Source organism: Myxine glutinosa, chromosome 1, assembly GCF_964187855.1.
Source record: "Myxine glutinosa chromosome 1, kmMyxGlut1.1, whole genome shotgun sequence".
Lineage (NCBI taxonomy): Eukaryota > Metazoa > Chordata > Myxini > Myxiniformes > Myxinidae > Myxine > Myxine glutinosa.
The window spans coordinates 62044377-62058767 of record NC_136261.1 but is presented as its reverse complement, the minus strand read 5'-3'; the positions used below and the strand labels follow the sequence as shown (position 1 = coordinate 62058767).

The following is a 14391-nucleotide window of genomic DNA, read 5'->3' as shown; positions in this document are numbered from 1 at the left end:
ATAGTCGACAGTGCCAGGCACTCTCTGATAATAGTTTTGTAAAATTAACTTCAATGAAGAACATTATCAAGACAACATATAAGTATTTATCTGTAGTATCCAAATCCTGGTTCTGGGAAATCAGAAGACCTCAGTAATACTTGAGTAGATTCTCGCCAGACAAAGATACATCACTATATACAAGGAGTTATAAATAGAATATGGAGATCCAATGAAGCCTCTCTTTTGAAGCAGCCGGAAGTAATGAGACGGCCATCTTGGAGGGCCGATTGTCAGCTGCTTCGAACTTTTTGACACAGACAGCTCTGCATAAGTCTCACGCTGAAAATATGCCTCAATGTGCTGCATTTGGTTGCACAAATGCCACAGGGAAGAGCTCCAATGTATCATTTCATAGGTAAGTGGAATAATGTTGTGCACAACAGATTATTGTACAACAGAAACACTAGAAAGATTAGCATGGCCCTGTGTTCGTCTTTTTGTCACTGGGGAAGTTAGTGATTGTTTTGCAACGAACTTTTCCTGCCGTGTCCTCCGTCTGACACGTATTTTATGATTATTTATGTATTATAATTGATAAATTAGATTACTAAAACAGTGTCTTATTTACGACAAGTCGTCAGGGGAAAACCAGATGATAGGTGTATGGGTGGGGGAGTGGCTTTGGCCAGTGCCGGATTTACATTGTGGGGGGCCTGGTACAATTATTTGTGGGGTGCCTTTTATTTTGAGAGACCAAAATCATAGCATGCCTCTATGCAGAAACACTGTTCACCAACGCATGTCTGAGTGGAACATTTGCTTAATTCTATTGTTTTTAAATAGCTAAAAAAAAATACAAATGAAATGGAAATGCTGGTGAAAATAAAGTACAGAAACAAAATATATGATATAATTACTCCCGCCGGGGAGTAATGCATTCACTCGTGTCTGTGTGTGTGTGTGTGTGTGTGTGTGTGTTCGTGTGTTTGTGAACAAGATATCTGGAAAAGTTCTGAACGGATTTGGATGAAAGTTGGTGGGATGATTGCCCTTGGGATAAGGAAGAATTGATTCGTTTTTGGTGAAGCTCAGGATATTATTCTGGATCCAGGAATTTTTTGGGGAAATTTTTTGGGAAAGATTTTTTCTGTTTTACTGCATTAAAGCTTTTATTCTTATTCTTAAATGATGTTTTTCTCCTCTAATTCCGAGATATAGCAAAATAAATTCTCTGACAGTTAGGGCTTACTTTCTTTTTCATTTATTGTTTTGGGGAGAGGGGATGTAAAACAAAACGTATTATTCCAACTAAACCCACAGCGGAAGCATGCGCTCTACTGAGTGGCGATCTAGTTAACATTGTGATGTGAAAATAGTTTTCATATTTGTTGTAAATGTAGTTAAACTAGTGGTTATGCGTTAGAGTGGTGGATTTTTTAGCAGCTTCGTCTTCAATGTTCATTTTTTTTTTCTAATAAAGACATATTCTGTCATTTGAAAACCACCAAAGTGTGTATTAGGTTTCCCCGTTTCATGAAATGCATCGTTTGATATGTATAATGCTTTAAAACTGTTTTGTTTTTGTTTTTGTTTTTACCTCAGAAGAGATATCAACATTTACCTCGGCGAATGTCAATCACCGTGTCAGTATTTGATAAACTTACTAGTACCCGAATGCAAAGCCGCAATGAGCCGGCGAAGCCAAAGCCTCTTGCCACTATTTTACCCATCACGATGGCATCAGTAGGTTAGGTCGTTGGTAGTAGGTAGGTGTAGTAGGTACCGTACCTGGTAAGACTTGGTAAAAGAGAAGAGCAGACAGGCCTCCCCAATACCTACATACAATAAATGTCACAAGAAGCTTCAGGAAGTAACTATACGATGTGCTCGCTTCGGGCCTATTTTAATAAATTTTAACTGGGCTTAATATACGTTTTCACAGTATGTGTGTCGTCTTCTAACTTCAGTCGCTGTCAGGGCTGGTTCTCTCCGGGCACTGCGGCCTCCTCCACCAGAAGAAGTTAGCTTGCAGTAAGATCAGTGCCGACAGATCAGACGATACCGCCGTTTCAACGGCAATGTGTGACTGTCGTTCATCAAACCGTGTCGATGGCGCTGATTGGCTGACCTAAGCTGATCGCTGATTGGTCAGCTCACAATATTTCGCAAATTCAGACCTAAAATGACACCATTTGCATTCTGCATGAGAATAAAATTGATAAAATTTACTTCTTGATTAATTCGGTGAATTCCGTCTCAACTTCGGATATTTCCGGCCATGAAAAACTATCCCCTACGGCCGCGAGATTTCTAAAAAATAATTCTTCGTCAATTTTAGAATATTTGACACCGTTTTCAGCCTCCGAAACGCGTAATAAGCTTTTTTGAAGTATTTTCTCAAATGCTCGAATCTCATTGGTTCCAGTGTTTGGTGACGATTTTCGTTGAAGATAACGAGGTTGGTCTTAAAGTATTTTAATTACAAATTAGAGGTGCATAAGATTGTGAATCAAACAAAGACGGGTGAAACAAACTCCTATTGAACTTTTTCAAATTTGTTATGCATACTTCCGCATCCGCAAGATGGCGGCCTCCATTGAGCGATTTGGTGCGTCAAAGCTTCGAAATTCTCAAGCCAAGGGATCCAGCATAATCTGTTTTTTCAACATAATACGTATGGTTCATTGACAACACCGGCTTCGCCGGCTAGTAGTACCCGACTGAAAAGCCGCAATGAGCCGGCGAAGCCAAAGCCTCTTCCCACTATTTTACCCATCACTATGGCATTAGAAGGTTAGGTAGTTGGTAGTAGGTAGGCGTAGTAGGTACCGTACCTGGTAAGACTTGGTAAAAGAGAAGAGCAGACAGTCCTCCCCAATACCTACATACAATAAATGTCACAAGAAGCTTAAGGAAGTAACTATACGATGTGCTCGCTCAAGGCATATTTTAAGAAATTTTATCTGGGCTTAACATACGTTTTCACAGTATGTATGTAGTCTTCTAACTTCAGTCGCTGTCAGGACTGGTTCTCTCCAGGCACTGCGGCTTCCCCCACCAGAAGAAGTTAGCTTGCAGTAAGATCAGTGCCGACAGGTCAGACGATACCGCCGTTTCAATGGCAATGTGTGACTGTCGTTCATCAAACCGTGTCGATGGCGCTGATTGGCTGACCTAAGCTGATCGCTGATTGGTCAGCTCACAAAATTTCGCAAATTCAGACCTAAAATGACACCATTTGCATTCTGGATGAGATTAAAATTGATAAAATTTACTTCTTGATTAATTAGGTGAATTCTGTCTCAACTTCGGATATTTCCGGCGGTGAAAAACTATCCCCTACGGCCGCGAGATTTCTAAAAAATAATTCTTCGTCAATTTTAGAATATTTGACGCCGTTTTTACCCTCCGAAACGCGTAATAAGCTTTTTTGAAATAATTTTTGAAATGCTGGAATCTCATTGGTTCCAGTGTTTGGTGACGATTTTCGTTGAAGATAACGAGGTTGGTCTTAAAGTATTTTAATTACACATTAAAGGTGCATAAGAATGTGAATCAAACAAAGACGGATGAAACAAACTCCTATTGAACATTTTTCAATTTGTTATGAATACTTCCGCATCCGCAAGATGGCGGCCTCCATTGAGCGATTTGGTGCGTCACAGCTTCGGAATTCTCAAGCCAAGGGATCCAGCATAATCTGGTTTTCAACATAATACGTACGCGTTTATTCACAACACCGGCTTCGCCGGCTACTAGTACCGACTGCAAAGCCGCAATGAGCCAGCGAAGCCAAAACCTCTTGCCACTATTTTACCCATCACCATGGCATCAGTAGGTTAGGTAGTTGGTAGTAGGTAGGTAGGTAGTTGGTAGTAGGTAGGTAGGTAGTTCGTAGTAGGTAGGTGTAGTAGGTACCATACCTGGTAAGACTTGGTAAAAGAGAAGAGCAGACAGTCCTCCCCAATGGCAATACCTGCATACAATAAATGTCACAAGAAGCTTAAGGAAGTAACTATACGATGTGCTAGCTTAAGGCCTATTTTAAGACATTTTAACTGGGCTTAACATACGTTTTCACAGTAAGTGTGTAGTCTTCTAACTTCAGTCGCTGTCAGGCGCCAGGGCTGGTTCTCTGACTCTCCGGGCACGGCAGCTTCCTCCACCAGAAGACGTTAGCTTGCAGTGATTAATTCGGATATTTCCGGCCGTGAAAAACTATCCGTATTTCTAAACTAAATATGTAAACCGCTTATCCCATATTTCTGGCCGTGAAAAACTATCCCGTACGGCCGCGAGATTTCTAAAAAATAATTCTTCATCAATGTTAGAATATTTGACGCCGTTTTCACAGTCCGAAACGCGTAATAATATTTTTTCAAATGCTCGAATCTCATTGGTTCTGGTGTTTGATGACGATTTTCGTTGAAGATAACGAGGTTGGTCTTAACGTATTTTAATTACTAATTAGAGGTTTCATTAGATTGTGAATCAAAGAACGACGGGTGAAACAAACTCCTATTGAACTTTTTCGCAATTGTTTTATGCAAACTTCCGCATCCGGTCGATGGCACCCACCATTGAGCGCTTTCATTTTCGAAATATTTTTGCAAATGCTCGAATCTCATTGGGTCCGGTGTTTGGTGACGCGTTTTGTTGAAGATAACCAGGCCCGTGCGGGCCGATGTTGGTCTTAAATTATTTTATTAATACATCGGAGGTGCATAAGATTGTGAATCAAACGACGACGGGTGAAAGAAACTCCTAATGAACGTTTTTAATTTGTTATGCATACTTCCGCATCCGCAAGATGGCTGCGCCCACTGCGCTTCGGATTCTCGAGCCAAGGCATAATCAGGTTTTCAACAGAATACGTACTCGTTTATTGACAACACCGGCTTCGCCGGCTACTAGTACCCGACTGCAAAGCCGCAATGAGCCGGCGAAGCCAAAGCCTCTTGCCACTATTTTACCCATCACTATGGTATCAGTAGGTTAGGTAGTTGGTAGTAGGTAGGTGTAGTAGGTACCGTACCTGGTAAGACTTGGTAAAAGAGAAGAGCAGACAGTCCTCCCCAATACCTGCATACCTCTTGCCACTATTTTACCCATCACCATGGCATCAGTAGGTTAGGTAGTTGGTAGTAGGTAGGTGTAGTAGGTACCGTACCTGGTAAGACTTGGTAAAAGAGAAGAACAGACAGTCCTCCCCAATACCTGCATACAATAAATGTCACAAGAAGCTTAAGGAAGTAACGATACGATGTGCTAGCTTAAGGCCTATTTTAAGAAGTAGGAAAATTCTCAAGCTCAAACAGTGAAAAAAACATGACCCATCACCAGGGACATCTACTGCTGCTGCTATTTCGAGCAGCATATGCTTACGCGTGATTCGGTTGTTTTGCACCAACCTCGTTCCCGGCGTCGCAGACGTGTCGAGGGCGCTGGCAAGATGTCCTGTGTCGAGGGCGCTGATTGGCTGATTCGGTTCTCCGACGGCCACGAGCTTTCTAAAAAATAATTTTTCGTCAATGTGAGAATATTTGACGCCGTTTTCACCCTCCGAAACGTGTAATAAGCTTGTAAAAAAATATTTTTTCAAATGCTCGAATCTCATTGGTTCTGGTGTTTGATGACGATTTTCGTTGAAGATAACGAGGTTGGTCTTAACGTATTTTAATTACTAATGAGAGGTTTCATTAGATTATGAATCAAAGAACGACGGGTGAAACAAACTCCTATTGAACTTTTTCGCAATTGTTTTATGCAAACTTCCGCATCCGGTCGATGGCACACACCATTGAGCGCTTTCATTTTAGAAATATTTTTGCAAATGCTCGAATCTCATTGGGTCCGGTGTTTCGTTATGCGTTTTGTTGAAGATAACCAGGCCCGTGCGGGCCGATGTTGGTCTTAAATTATTTTATTAATACATCGGAGGTGCATAAGATTGTGAATCAAACGACGACGGGTGAAAGAAACTCCTAATGAACGTTTTAAATTTGTTATGCATACTTCCGCCTCCGCAAGATGGCTGCGCCCACTGCGCTTTGGATTCTCGAGCCAAGGCATAATCAGGTTTTCAACATAATACGTACTCGTTTAGTGACAACACCGGCTTCGCCGGCTACTAGTACCGACTGCAAAGCCGCAATGAGCCGGCGAAGCCAAAACCTCTTGCCACTATTTTACCCATCACCATGGCATCAGTAGGTTAGGTAGTTGGTAGTAGGTAGGTAGGTAGTTGGTAGTAGGTAGGTAGGTAGTTGGTAGTAGGTAGGTGTAGTAGGTACCGTACCTGGTAAGACTTGGTAAAAGAGAAGAGCAGACAGTCCTCCCCAATGGCAATACCTGCATACAATAAATGTCACAAGAAGCTTAAGGAAGTAACTATACGATGTGCTAGCTTAAGGCCTATTTTTAACTGGGCTTAACATACGTTTTCACAGTAATTGTGTAGTCTTCTAACTTCAGTCGCTGTCAGGCGCCAGGGCTGGTTCTCTGACTCTCCGGGCACGGCGGCTTCGTCCACCAGAAGAAGTTAGCTTGCAGTGATTCATTCGGTGAATTCCATCTCAACTTCGGATATTTCCGGCCGTGAAAAACTATCCGTATTTCTAAACTAAATATGTAAACCGCTTTTACCGTATTTCTGGCCGTGAAAAACTATCCCATACGGCCACGAGATTTCTAAAAAATAATTCTTCGTCAATGTTAGAATATTTGACGCCGTTTTCACCATCCGAAACGCAGAATAAGCTCTAAAAAATTTTTCCCCCAAATGCTCGAATATCATTGGTTCTGGTGTTTGATGACGATTTTCGTTGAAGATAACGAGGTTGGTCTTAACGTATTTTAATTACTAATGAGAGGTTTCATTAGATTGTGAATCAAAGAACGACGGGTGAAACAAACTCCTATTGAACTTTTTCGCAATTGTTTTATGCAAACTTCCGCATCCGGTCGATGGCCCCCATCATTGAGCGCTTTCATTTTAGAAATATTTTTGCAAATGCTCGACTCTCATTGGGTCCGGTGTTTGGTGACGCGTTTTGTTGAAGATAACCAGGCCTGTGCGGGCCGATGTTGGTCTTAAATTATTTTATTAATACATCGGAGGTGCATAAGATTGTGAATCAGACGACGACGGGTGAAAGAAACTCCTAATGAACGTTTTAAATTTGTTATGCATACTTCCGCCCACGCAAGATGGCTGCGCCCACTGCGCTTCGGATTCTCGAGCCAAGGCATAATCAGGTTTTCAACGTAATACGTACTCGTTTATTGACAACACCGGCTTCGCCGGCTACTAACTGTATTCCACCTTGAATAATTTATTTATTTTACACACAATTTATCTTCTGCACTCTGGACACACAACTTTGCATTCTTTATTTATATACATACTTTACCACCCCCACAACCAACATGCAACTCTCACTGTTAAGTTATTTATTTATATACACGATCGAAAAACGCTGCTCCTCTTCTTCGTTGTAATCTGATCTTCTTCTTCGTTCGTACGCATCACAAGCTCGGCCGCAGGGCAGCATCATTGGCTGAGGGCGCGGCTGTGCTGCTTAATGTAGCAATTTGTAATTTGTTCAGTCAATCTAATAATTATTGAGATATAAATACTTATTGAGATGAGAATTATTGAGTCCAAATCTAGCTTTCTGCTTCCGGCTATGCAAATGATGCGTTTGCATCATTACGTCATACTTGACAACGCTTCTGCCTTCGTTGCGCTGCGTGCTCTGAAAATGGCCATTGTGAGCTTGTTAACGATCATTCTGCTAACTTTGAGGATCGTCCCATGCGAGTTTGCGCCTGTGTGGGGTCGGACAGGTAAGCGGGTGCATCACCCCACGGTGTTAAAGGTCGACTTCACCGGTAAACCGTCATTCCGGTGGTTTCCATGCAGGATGATTGAATCGTCGATGTGTGCGCCGTCCCTCGGATGGACGTTAAACTGGGTCAGTGCCATCTATCGGCATTCATTGGTGGCCATTGAAGACCCAATTAAGAGCAAACAAGCTATTCCTCATCGGTAGGGTGCATACATAAGCTCGGTAGGGGGTTCTTCTTCCTGACGCTCCATTTATTTATCTTTCTTTCCCTCTTCCTCCTACGCTGTTTCCGCTGCTAACACAATTAATTAATTTGGCGAAGTTGTCAAAAGACGATCGAGTAAAACTGAAAATGACGTCCCGGACGGCATTTGTCTTGAATGTCACGATGACACTGTTTCCATGGAGACCTCCATGTTTTTAAGCGGTGCCGAGCACTCCGTTCCGCTGGAGTGCTTGCTTGAGCGCTTTGAATCCAGCACGAGAGAACTCGAAGGTGAGTGTGTTGCACGCGCTCAAAAAGGTAACTCTTTATCATTTTAAATGTAATCAGCAAATGAAAACGCAGCGTTTAATCAATGTGTATAGTTTATCATTTATCAATGCGATTAATCGACATTACTGATATATTTCGAAGTACTTAGTATTTAATTTATTACGTTTATAATTTATAAGTTCTTTACTTTTTTTATATTTTTATATTTATATATATTTTTAATTTATATTTTTTATATTTAGAAGTTTATTATTTATTACTAGTTATTTTCGTTTGTACTCTTTAAAGTTAGTAAATGGTAAGCCTACTGCTGCAGAACCATTAACCATTGGTTAACTTTGGTTATCAAGAGACAAGACAGGTTAACATAGTGCAGGCTTTCATGGGTCGAATGGTCTCCTCATTTTTTTTATTTATACAAGATCGAGGCTCGTGTAAGAGCTAACATTGATCACAAAAAGACAAACTGACATAAAACATATGATAAAGGGAGCGGGAGACGAGATGGAGAGGAGGGACATTGGGAGATCTGTGGGAGGGAGCGGGCTTGGGGGGGGGGGGAGGAGGCATGGGAAGGGGGGTGGGGTGGGAGAAGTAAAAACTGCTATGGACACTGCTAGGACTTCCAGTAAAGAAGTCGGTATATCAAAAAAAGTGGATCTGGGGTGAATTAATGGGGGTAGAAAAGATCAAGGTTTTGGATGGGGGCAAGATAAGAGATGGTGGTGAACAGCTGTTTTAAAGACCTGGAGGGAGGAGTGGGATTGAAGAGAGTGAGGGAGTTTGTTCCAGAGGTGGGAGAAAAGAGGAATGAAAGAGTAAAGGTGAGCAGAGAGTCTTTATTTTGGCAGTTTAACCATAAGAGGGTTGCAGGCAGATCTTGTGCGACCTGTAGGAATATTTGGGGGACAGAGCACAGAGAGAGCTGGGCGAGCAAGGCCGGAGAGGAGTCGATAGAAGACAGAAAGTCCACCAACCTGCCTGTGGTGAGTGAGTGAAAGGCCCTCGGCGTTAACTTCATCATGGGAGATTCCAAAGATTCTGAAAGCTTTGATTTCAACAGCGTGAAGCTGAGCTAGGTGTGAGGCAGGAGCACCGGCCCAGAGTGGAGAGCATTATTCCATTGAGCTGTGGATGAAAGCCTTGTATGTGGTGAGGAGCTCAGGTGTGCCAAGGAAGGACCTCACACGACAGAGGATGCCCAGTCGTTGACTGACTTTGCAGGCCAGCTTGGAAATGTGGTTTTCCCAGTAAAGATCATGGCAGATAGCGAGACCCAAAAGCTTGAGTGACAGAACTTATTTGAGAGGATTGTTGAGTAAGTAGATGGGAGGGTTATCCAGTCGGTCTTTTCGGAGAGACAAAGTGAGAGACATAGTGTTGAAGGTCCTTGTTCGGGAATTCATTAATTATTATTATAAACTCACTTGTCTATCTCGCTTCATCTTACCACCACATCATGGGCACAAACCACCACCAAACAACATGTTGTTTTTAACAGAAGTTGTGAGCACAGAGCTGAGTTGTTCTGTCCAGGCTGCTCTGATTTTCTATGTTTAAAAACCGGCAGAAACTGTTGACGTTCTGGCATAGGAATGAGTGGAACTATTATTATCCGAAGCAGCGCTTAAACAATAGCTTAAGCCAATCAGTTTAATTAATTTAATTAATTAAATTAAGTTTAATTAAATTAAATAATTTAATTAATTTTAACTTAATCAGGAAATTCCCAGCCACTCAGTTTGACTTAAGAAAAAAGTGTAATGGAAAAACAACAATACATGGACATACTTTACAGTTATTTAATAATCTTTTTCCATCCAAAGGAGGAAATTGCTTCCTTTTTATGCCTCCGGCGACTTTGTCCGAATTATGTTTTCGGGTTGTCCGTCCGTCCGTCTGTATGGGCTAAACCTCGTTTTTCTCAGCAACCATATGTTCGATTGAGATGAAACTTTCAGGGTAGGTGTGACACCCATGCAGAATCTTTTTATGATAATTGTGACGTCATAGTTCACGTGGTATGGCAGCCATCTTAGATTAAAAGCAAATAATTAAAATATGATTTCTCGGAAACCGCTGAATGGAAAAAAACGAAACTTGATACATTGTCAAGTACTCCCAATGGAGAACAAAAGCATTATAATGATGCCATCATCGGTGAATTGGTATACCAGCCACAAATGTTTATTTTTTTTTTAAATCCCTTCTCTGAAACTGCTTCACCGATCGATGTGGTGAAACCTATCATGGCTGGTGAAAATGTGATACTTGAAAACAGCTGAAGGGATTTCAATCAAACTTTTTAGTTTTAGGACAGTGAACGAGGGCATCTACCCGTTGTGGGACTATGCGGAGGCATATTGGTGACAGTCGCATTGTTCTAGTTCTTCTTTTTTTAAATCTCAGTGAAACAGACAGGGGGTTGGGAGGGTGATGAACTGAACAGGAGGCTTATGGAAACCACCAGCCACCGATTTTTACACAAAACAGTGTAATCGGTGGGAATTCAAATAATGGGAAGCGGGGAACTTAGCAGGAATACTGAGAAATGAAAGCAGAACGTAGTGGTGCTGAGGCATGGGGAATGTCTGCACCATTCCTGCAGCACTGGGAGATCAATGGAGAAAGGTGATGGTGGCACAAGCATGTTACAAGTGAGATGTGGAGAGGACTTGGTGGTTGTGAAACCAGCTCATGAGAAAGAGCCTTCAAAAGGATCCAGCAAAAAGCCTCACATAGATTCTGGAAAAGACCTTCAATGGGCCAGTAAAAGTGAGCTTGGGAGCCATGGCTTGCATGTTGGCAGCCCAATTGCAGTGCAATTTATTGTGACCAGCACCAGTTGGAGTCGGTGCCAGCGTGCATGGGCTAGTCTGAATACAGAGCAACTGAGTATGCGTGGGCCAGTGGGAGACCATGCTCGAGTCCACTGCCAAGCTGATGTATAATGCAAGTGAGCTCAGGGTTGGAGGGAGGCAGTGCTAGTATCAAAGGGAGGCGCAAAGCACCCCTCCCTCTAAAAAAAAGGGATGGTTTCTCTGCATGCAGCTTTAACATGGGGATTGAAAATTCGTTTTTCAGCTTCTACTGGATTAAATCGGCTGCAAATTGCAGAAGTAAATGCTTTGTACGTTGAGGTAATATGTTCCAAATTTCAGCAACGTCTGTTTATGCATTCTTGAGTTTTATTTAGAAAACCCTCGAATTCTCGTTGGTGTCTGTCCGTCCCGTCCGTCTGCCCAAAATATGTTGGCACTCATATCTCGAGGACTATACATTGAAACTAGCTGAAACTACATCGGCCAATAGGTCTAATTAATGGCTTTCAAAACAAATTCCACCCAAGTGCTATAGTTTTTGCTTTAAAATTAAATTCTACATATATACTTTTTCCACACTTTATATCCCTTTAAAAAAAATATATTTTAATTCCAACATGCTGGCCCAATGGCCTAATGGGGAAAGCATCAGACTCCCAAGCTGGGGATTGTGAGTTTGAATCCCGTCTGGGTTGAATATTTTTTTCCCCCTTACTTTTTCCAAGTCTTTTATATCGTCTCAAATAAAGTATTGTATGATGAACAAATGCATTTTGTTTGTATTTAAAATGTATCCTGTGGAAAATGGCAGGGGCATAGAAAAGGCCCCTTTATATAAGGGCATGTGCCATGTGGCAAAGTATAGAAAAGAAGGGACATTCTTGGGGAAAATTCCAGGGGCATAGAAAAGGCCTCTTTATATAAGGGCATGTGCCATGTGGCAAAGTATAGAAAACAAGGGACATTCCATAGCTTGTAGATAATGCCAAACAATACAAAATAAGGGGCATTCAAAAATCATGTGTGCATGCTGTACTACCCTTGTGTTCTGGGGAGAAACCAAGTAATGCTCTAGAAATGTTCATATAAAGGGGCACCCTGCATCTGGCAAATAAAATACATTTACTTCCTCATGCTTCTTCATGCCGTATGAATCAAATTGGTGCCCCTTTATATGAACTTTTCTGGAGCATTACCTGGCTCCTCCTCAGAACACAAGGGTACTCCAGCATACACACGAGATTTTTGAATGCCCCTTATTTTGTATTGTTTGGCATTTTCTACAAGCTATGGAATGTCCCTTCTTTTCTATACTTTGCCACATGGCACATGCCCTTATATGAAGGTGCCTTTTCTATGCCCCTGGCATTTTTCCCAAGAATGACTATTGGGCCAGCCTGAGCATAGTGCTCCGATGTGTGGGCCAGTGTGAATAAGCACTGGTTTGTGTCAAACAACAACGGATATATATATATATATATATATATATATATATATATATATATATATATATATATATATATATATATATATATATATATATATATATATATATATATATATATATATATATATATATATATATATATAAATATATATATATAAATATGCAGTCACGTGGAAAAAAAAGTAAGTACACCCCATGTAAAGTTTTGACTTTTTCAACATACAGCTATTTGATCTTCATTTCAACAATATTGATAGATAAACGTGATATAATATAACAAATATCATGAAACATTTACATTTTATAGTCCATTGTATAATTCAAATAAACATAAATGCAAATTTTACATGTGGAAAAAGTAAGTACACCCTTGGCTCTAATAGGTGGTGTTGCCCCCTTTGGCAGAAACAACCTCAAGTAGGCGTTTCTTATAACTGTCTATCAGTCTCTGACATCGACTGGGAGAAATTTTTGCCCACTCCTCCATGCAGAATTATTTCAGCTGTGCGATGTTTGAGGGTTTCTTGCATGCACAGCTCGCTTCAAATCCCCCCACAACATCTCGATGGGATTTAGATCCGGGCTTTGACTTGGCCATTCCAGAACCCTCCATTTCTTTCTTTTCAGCCATTCCTTGTTGGATTTACTGGTATGTTTAGGGTCATTGTCATGTTGCAAGGTCCACCTTCGGTTGAGCTTCAACTTTCTGACAGATGGCCTCACATTATCCTCAAGCACCCTCTGGTACAATGAAGAATTCATAGTGGATTCTGTAATGGTGAGCTGCCCAGGCCCTGATGCAGCAAAGCTGCCCCAAACCATAATATTTCCACCACCATGCTTTACAGTTGGTATCACGTTCTTGTGGTCAAATGCTGTCTTTGGTTTTCACCAAACATGTCTTCTGGTACTGTGGCCAAATAGCTCTACCTTTGACTCATCTGTCCAGAGCACATTGTTCCAGAAGTGTTGGTCTTTGCCTAGGTGTTCATTGGCAAACTTTAGTCTTGTCCTGATGTTCTTTCTGGACAGCAAAGGTTTCCTCCTGGCACACCTCCCATGTAGATCAAATTTGTGCAGCCTCTTTCTAATGGTAGACTCATGCACTTTGACATCAACAGTGGCATGATCTACCTGTAGGTCCCATGATGACATTCTGGGGTTCTTAGAGACTTCTTTCAGCATCTTGCGGTCTGCTCTCGGGCTGAACTTGCTGGGGCGGCCTGGCCTGAACAAGTTGGCAGTTGTTTGGAATCTTCTCCACTTGTAGATGATCTTCCGGACAGTCGAATGATTTATTTAAAATTGTTTGGAGATCTTTTAAAATCCCTTCCCAGACTCGTAGGCATCTGTAACCTTCTTTCTGAAGGCCTCAGAGAGCTCTTTTGATCTAGGCATGGTGACGCCGCACATTTCAACAACAAAGAGCAAACCAAACTCAATGTCTGAGGTTTAAATAAGACTGGTTCCTCCAAGAGCCTCTCTAACGATGTTCTAATCATTTGCACCTGAGCTGGTGCACCTGATTCTAATTTTAGGTATTTGAAGTAGTGATAAATGTAGGGGTGTACTTACTTTTTCCACTTGTGAAATTTGCATTTATATTTATTTAAATTGTACAATGGACTACAAAATGTAAATGTTTCATGATGTTTGTTATATTATATCACGTTTATCTATCAATATTGTTGAAATGAAGATCAAATAGCTGTATGTTGAAATATGTTGAAAAAGTCAAAACTTTATATGGGGTGTACTTACTTTTTCACGTGACTGTGTATATTAGTGGGGCAA

The 14391-nt window shown here is 41.3% G+C and overlaps 1 long non-coding RNA gene across 1 annotated transcript in view; it reads left to right on the top strand.

The window, feature by feature from the left end:
* Positions 1-7517: 7517 nt before the first annotated feature.
* LOC144889726 (uncharacterized) overlaps positions 7518-14391 on the top strand; it is a 12756-nt gene continuing 5882 nt past the window's right edge. The window contains exon 1 of the long non-coding RNA XR_013622024.1: positions 7518-7830. This is a non-coding gene — a long non-coding RNA (uncharacterized LOC144889726). The remainder of the gene's footprint in view (positions 7831-14391) is intronic.